Below are 8,190 nucleotides of genomic sequence, written 5' to 3'. Positions count from 1 at the left end.
CATTCAAAGTATATGCCACTTTGATTGATTTGTCATTCAAATTATTTTTTGATAACAGGAATTCTTTATTGTAAACCCGTTTAACCGGTGAACTCGGACTCTTTTCTGATGAACTCGAACTCTCAGATTTAGACTCCGACTTTGACTCTTCATCCATATCCAACACCTGATCAACCACTTTCTTTAACAACTCAGACTCATGATCAGTGTCAGACGCTGTGAATGTGACATCAATATTGTCTGGTAACTCATCAATGGTTTAAGACTTTAACTTGATGTTGAGAGCTTTATTTAAACGTTCCTCATTTGGCTTTCTGGGAGAATAACTTTCGTAGATCGGGGGCAGACACTTGTTATATTTGACACTTTGTTTCTTACCAGTATCCGTATCTTCAGTCTTTTTATCCTGAAAAGCTTCAAGACTTGCAACAGTAGGATAAACTCGATCAATCAAATAATCACAAGTTGTATAACTCAATAGTAATCGTTTGATTCTTTCACTTTCAATCTTCTCGAGTTCCAAATCCTTCTTAAGCTTTGCACAATCTTCAATATACTCATTGATGACCTTCTGCTTTGTCATTAATGTTGAGCTCATCATTGTCATTGCAGCATCAACTTCTAAATTTGTCTTTTTCAGACCATCAACTGTTCTGTTCAACACGTCATATGATTCCTTCACGTACTTCACATCAGACAATAAATTTTCTTTCATCTTTTCCAATTCAGCAATCTTCTTATCCTTCTCATCACAATCTTTGCAAGATTCTAAACATTTTTGACAAGGTTTAATGACCTCGACAATCTTTTCAACTTCGACAATTTTCTCAACTATCTTCTCCACTTCAAAAAATTTTTCAACTTCGATAATTTTTTCGACTACCTTCTCAAACACCGTTTCTTCATCAACTTCCACTTTTATCTCACACTCTTCTTCAACTTTCTTCGTTGAACTTTCTTCAATTTCAGCTTTCTCGGCTTCCAGTTTTTCTTTTTCTTCAGCAATTCTTTTTGCTTCCAACTCTCTATTCAATCTAGCAGCATTCTTCCCATTCAGCATCTCAACCTTATCTGCAAAGAACAAATAAAAACTATCAGTATCCAAACCTTTTCTAGCTTTATTAATATACTCTTCTTCATCATCTGTATCTGTATCACTTCCTAATTCTGGAAAAATCGGTATTCTTTTTGAATGAGATTTGACTGATTTTGCTTCCAAGATTTGAGCAATCAAAGCAGATTTCTTCAGAAATTCTTTATCTGGCACGTAGTTGTCCCAGCTAAAACCTTCAGCCAATTTTTCATCATCTTGATTGACAAGAAAAGCTTTCTTCTTTCCATCTTCAATTACACGAAATGTCGAAGGTTGTTGTTGATCTAGTTGATGAAAAATTGATTTTTGATAATAATTGTTGTTTCCAGATGAGTTTTGTCTTTCAGTTGCTTCTTTATTTTTGCATTCTCGTTTAAAATGTCCTTTTTCTTTGCAACGAAAACACGTGACTTTTGATTTGTCAAACCCTATCGGAGATGCACCCATTTCACGAAAATCATCTCTACCAGTGATTTGCTGGAATTTTTCTGCTCTTTTTACAGCACTAGCCAAACACCACTTGATATCCATCAGCTCAAGTTCTTCAGCATCAATCTGATCATAATCTTCTTTTGTGAGCATCGGATTTCTAATTCTACCAGCAACTAAACTTTCATATGACTCTAACATAGCAACAAGTGATGCCATGTGTTGCTTGGCTATTTCCGGAGAAAGATTTTGACCATTTTGAATGTTCAATGTAACATTACATTGCAAATTCTTTGGATTTTGTTGCTGAGAACTTGGTATTGTGAAATTCGGATCAAAGCTTGAATATGAAGATGAATTTCCACCACTTTGAGTCATAGTACTACCTTTCATTCTAGAAGAACTATCAGCACTAAAACCAGTCTGAATCTTTGGGCTTGGAGTAACTTCAAATTTGTTTCCTCTGTAGTATAAACTGACATCTTGTTGAGCATTAGGATTACTCATAATTGCAGTTTTCTGAATGTCCAACTCATGTTCTTCAATCTTCTGAATGAATTTTGCCAAATTCATACTTTCAGACTTTCTCATGTGTTTTAAAATCAACAAATATGTTCCCCATTTATGTTGTGGTAACACATCGGCTAACTTATCAACCCACTCATCGTCGTCTTTCTTTATTTCCAATCTTCCCATTTCTAAAACAAGATGACAATATCTATCGATGGTTGTTTTTGTTGATTCTCCTTCGAAAGCTACAAACATATCAAATGATTTCTTTAATAAAGCCTTTTTGTTCTTTATCATATCAGCGCTTCCCTTGAACTTTTGAATCAATGCATTCCAAATTGATCTTGCAGTACCCGATGTTGAAGCAACACAAAGATATCTTCTTTAACTGCTTGTTGGAGAATGCTGATCATCATTTTTTCACTTGTGTATTTCAATTTTTCACCATCCGAATAGTCACTAAAAGCCTTTTCAAGCCCACGTTCATTTTTCAGTTTCTCATAATCCACCTCTAACGAACACCATGCGTCAAATTTATAAGCTTGCACCCAATTCTCAAATCGATTTTGCCACCCTCTAAAATCTTCAATGTACATAAGCTTTGGCGGTTTTTGATAAGTTCCCGTTTCATTCTCACTGTAAAGAGTTTCAGCAGCTGTAACAGGAGCAACTGGTGTAGCAAAAGCATTGTGGAATTCCTCTTCCATGATTCAGTAATTTGTATCACAAAGTCAACAAAGTTCAAACAACAATGAAGGTTCACACGAAATAAAAATTCAAATGAAAACACTTGGTGCGAAATGATCAGATTCAAACAAAATTAGAATTGGTGCGAAATATGAATTTCAAACGAAATCACTTTTTCACACGAAATACCAGTTTCAAGCGAAATAAGTTTTGATTTCGTGCGAAATACAGTGATGATTTCGTGCGAAATACCGAGGTGATTTCGTACGAAATGAATATCAAGAAGGTGATTTCGTACGAAATACAGAGGTGATTTCGTGCGAAATACAAAGGTGATTTCATGCGAAATTAATATCAAGAAGGTGATTTCGTGCGAAATAAGATAACAAATTCACACGAAATAGCCTATTTCGCGCGAATTACTGCTGACGTCATCATGTTCGATCTGATTTTTGATAAATTGACCAAGTTTTAGGCCGAATTAAGGTCCAATACTTTCAAGGATTCATTAAAACACTGTTTCGCGTGTAATATGTGAAATTCAATCCATTTTGACCGTAAAAACTTGTTAATTTTGAAAAAGAAGGTGTAGAAGTCAGAAATTATGGCTGTTTTGGTAAGAACTCTTCCTCCTGAGCTCTGATACCACTTGTAGGATCGTTTTATGACCCAAACGAGTCTATCAGAAGAGTTCTCAGTCTAAACAGAGGCGGAATTCATTGTTTAGACTTTGTAACAACTTGATTCACTATTAATTGTCTTGTTTTATTGATATAACACGTTTACAGATCAGTAGACACGTCGGCAGCACTTTGGTACCGGAAACATGATCGATACAAATGAGATGACATGAAGGGTATTTATAGTAAAGGTGATTTCGCACGGAATTAACAACTATTTCATGCGAAATAGCTGATTGCTATTTCGTGCGAAATAGCTGATTGCTATTTCGTGCGAAATAGCTAGATGCTATTTCGTGCGAAATTAACCTTTCATACACAAACCCTAGATTTCTCGTACTACGTGCCCTGATCTAACAATTCTAATACAAGACTCGATACAAGACGAAGTCGACAGACGTATGCACCAACAGAACGCGAGTTATTAAACAAAAATCAAATTAAGTAAACTAAATGGTTTCAAAGAATATATACTTCAAAGTATATCCAATAATACTGATATGGTATGGTTGTTGTCCAATCGTTATCGGTTTCACTCGTCACAGCTTAGCTATGACACCGACACTTGATCTTACCCATGATACAATATAAAGACTCTATTTCGAACATAACCCCATTTTCAATGAATTTATGCAAGAAAATCAAGAAAAAAATCAAGCACAACTACGTATTTTTTTAAATCAATGAACGCAAGTAACTAAGTTACCTGTAACAATAACTAAGTATAATAATAAAATTATATTATATTATAATATTTATATATTGCTACTGTTCATGGGGACTTGCTATTTATATATAATTTTAGAGTAAATTGTTAAAATCGTCCCTCAGGTTTGGGTGTGTTTGTCAGTTTCATCCAAAACAACTCTTTTGTACCATATTGCCCCTCACTTTTGTGATTTTTTGTCATTTTCATCCAAACGTCTAACTTTTTTTTTTTTGGCCAAAATCGCAGGGATTTGGATTTTTTTTTTGCCATTTTCATCCAAATATTTGACAGAAAATATAAAACAAATTAGACATTTTTATGAAATGGCAAAAAAAAATCCCAAAAGTGAATGGCAATATTGTACAAAAAGTTGTTTTGGATGAAATTGGTTCATCCAAAAATTTGACAGAAAATATAAAACAAATAAGACATTTGGATGAAAATGGCAAAAAATCCCAAAGGTGAAGGGCAATATTGTACAAAAAAAGTTGTTTTGAATAAAACTGGCAAACACGCACAAACCTCAGGGACGATCTTGGCAATTTACTCGTAATTTTATGTACAATAATATGTAATATATTATTAATTATATAATAACTTCATATACAATAATAGTTATCACACATACATATATATATATAGTTTATTAAATAAAAGTTATATAAATAAAAACCTCGCTTTTGAGCTTGATGTATGAAGCTCAGGCTTGAATTTGTTTATCAAATGAGGCTCAAATTTGTTTAAGCTCGGCTCAATTTAACTTTTAGCAAGCTGATCTCGAGTAGATCATGAGTGGCCTAGCTCGTTTACACCCCCTAGTTTTCAGTTTATGAGGCTATAATGAAAAAGAATTGAGGAGAAATTTCTCATTTTGTTTCATGTCATAAAACCAAGGCAGGACGAAATCAGTGACCCATATTAAGAGTGGGATTGAATGGCTTATCCCATGCATGTTGCATGCCCCTAGGAGTGGTATGAGACTTATTTACAGGTTGTGTTTGGATTGACGACGTTGCCATAATGTTAAAGTGACCTTGTCCACCTAATGACAAGCTGGTGTTTGGGTTCGCTTGTGAGGATGTGGGACTTTACAGGAAGACCATGCATCAGGTGAGTTATAATCCCCTATTTGTTATGTTTTGGGATAACGCACATGCTTTATACGATTTATAAGCAATGAACCTTTATGAATACTTTAATATTCAATGTGTATCACGAAGTTTGTATTCTAGTGGGAGTAATACATGGATTGCAGAGTCGTGGTGATCCAGCCTTAGATGGCCCTAGGTTGGATGAGTTATATGGACATGTATGGGAAGTGTCAGGGATAACATGTAATTCGGTAGTGATTGATAGTGGTTGGTGTTTGTTGTATGACTTGTGTGGTGCAAGGTCTTGCGTGTTGTGGGTTCTTGTCACACCCCCAAAATCCACCTGCGGATAACACCCGCTTCGAGGGCGTGACTGACCAGGATCCAGCCACCAATTATACTGACTAATTAAGTTGATAATAAAAAGTAATACTTACTAACCATAAGATTAGCAAATATCAAGTTCAGAGTTTAAGGTTTCAAGTTCAAACAGTAATAAGTAGCGGAAGCATAAGTAAACAGTTTTAAACAATGTTCATAAGGTAAGCATGATAAATGCCCAACACACGGGCAGACGACCACTACACTTCCCAAGCAGCTGCTCCAGTCACTGGCCACCTGCAAAGCATGCAGTAAGGGGTCAACAATAATGCTGAGTGAGTTCACTAGTTGTCCAGTTTTAATTACCAAAAACTTGTTTCACCAGTTAATTTATCCGTTTATACATGCCATGGGGAGCTACCCCAAAAGTTAGCGACTAAACTGTTTTTCCAATACCGAACACTAGGTAACCGTTTGCGTTTCCGCAGGATGCCCCGATGTCAATGTTCTATCATCATTGACGGATGCCTGAGTACATTAGTTCACGACCGATCCCATACCATGGCACGATGTGAGGCTGGTAAAACCTAAATAGCGCTATCAACTAATAACCCGTTCGCCTGGCCCCGGCGACTAATTGGTATTATGTAGTAGGGACTTGAGTGATAGAGTTGCGTTTAGTGCCGTTTGGTTGCATTCCGTATAAACAGTAATTAACTAAAAGGTTTCCCAATGACAAGGGAAGGAAAAGTAAGTTTGTTCCCAGTAACTAGGGAAGGAATGTAAATGGTATCCCCTTTACAAGGGTTGTGAACTCACCTTGGGTTGCTCGGTAGATATTTTTACCCGGTCAAGTATGTTGGTCACCACGTCCTAACATGGTTACCAAATATGGGTCAAGTCGGGTACCAGTAAACACATAGCGAACACGTATGGCAATACATATAGCAAACACGTATAACATGCGAATACACAAACAGTTGGGTTATTGGGTCAGCCCTAACATATAATCAGCAGTAACAACATGCAGTCCAGTCAACAGAAAGCCCAACAGTCAAAGCCCAATAACACCAAAATAGTCCAGTCGAGACAAGGGTGGTTGCGACTCGCAACCGAGGTTACGACTCGCAACTGAGGTCTCGGTTCATCACGTTTTGGTTACGACTCGCAACCAGAGGTTCCGACTCGCAACTAGCAGTTCCGACTTAGCAGCAGTGGTTACGACTCGCAACCGGATTCGATACGCGTTGATTGCGACTCGCAACCGGGAGATCTCGACAAGACTTGATGTGGTCTCGAGTCGCAACCAAAGGTTACGACTCGCAACCGTGATTACGTGCACAAGAAGGCCTTCTCGAACCTGCAAACTGTACTAACCAATGATATTGCAATTTCATGAAATCAGTGTACTATACCCACTAAACATGTTTTCTTGTCTAAAATGTGCACAAAACAGATCAAACAAAGCATATTTGAAATATTTAAGCAACCTTCAAAGTGTTCTTCATTTATCAACCACATTCAAACACATTCATAACCACAATGAACGATCATTCTAAATTATGCATAAAATCCTTAACCGAGCCTTTATTAACAATCGGATGACAATCATAATCAAACATGTAATAATATTTGGCCAAAACATCACAATTAGCAACAATCATTCGGTTTTGGTTCTTAACTTATCAAAGCATGTTCAACACTACTCCTTTAATTTCTTAACCATGAACCATATACTATCAAACATTTCGAAACAAAAGCATGCTAACCGGTTATCCATTTCACATACTTTTATTCACACAAAACATGGCAAAACAATCATTAAACAAACATAGTTAAGCACAAAATAAAGAAGATCACATTCAAGCCAAAAAGCACTAACCGGCTAACTTGAGGTGTAAGAAAGGGGGTGTTCGGGTGAAGATTGATCCGGCCGATCCTCCTTGTTGTTTGTCTACTTGATCCGAGAGAGGAAGAGGGAAAAGGAGGTGGTTTTGGTTGCTAGAGTTCTTAGGTTTTTTTTTAGGGTTCTTAGTGAGAGAGAGTGATGAGAGAATGATGAGGGTGTTGGTGAAAATGAGGGAAAGTTTGGAGAGTGTGTGTGACCGGCTTACATATACCGAGTGGGTTGAGGATGGGCTTTGGCCCTGACCGGCCCAATTCACTGTTCACTCGAGACCACTCCGGGTCCCGAGTCGGGTTGAGGTTTCGGTTCGTATATAACTCACATATATATATATATATATACGTACATATATGCACACAACACGTAATAACAAGCAATTCATAATTTTTCACTTAATAGTTTACGTACACACATGTTACATCGAAAGGTTGTCCGGGAAAATCCAAAGTGTCACATTATCCCCAAGTTTTAGGAACTTTCGTCCCGAAAGTTAAGGCAACCACTGTCAAGCTAGCGTAAGTGAAAGCGTTTCCACGGGGTGTCACATCATCCCCCCGTTAGTTTGGAATTTCGTCCCGAAATTCGGTTGTAGCTTCAGTGCTGGGGTTTTCGTTTGGGAACAACTGGGGATACTTGTGCTTCATCTGGTCTTCCCGCTCCCAGGTATACTCTGGGCCACGTCGCGAGTTCCAACGGACTCGTACAAGAGGTATCTGGCTACGTTTGAGGATTTTGATCTCTCGATCCGTGATCTCAATCGGTTC

Source organism: Helianthus annuus, chromosome 4, assembly GCF_002127325.2.
Source record: "Helianthus annuus cultivar XRQ/B chromosome 4, HanXRQr2.0-SUNRISE, whole genome shotgun sequence".
Taxonomy (NCBI): domain Eukaryota; kingdom Viridiplantae; phylum Streptophyta; class Magnoliopsida; order Asterales; family Asteraceae; genus Helianthus; species Helianthus annuus.
The sequence above is the reverse complement of the archived record's forward strand: the minus strand, read 5'-3'. Positions refer to the sequence as shown.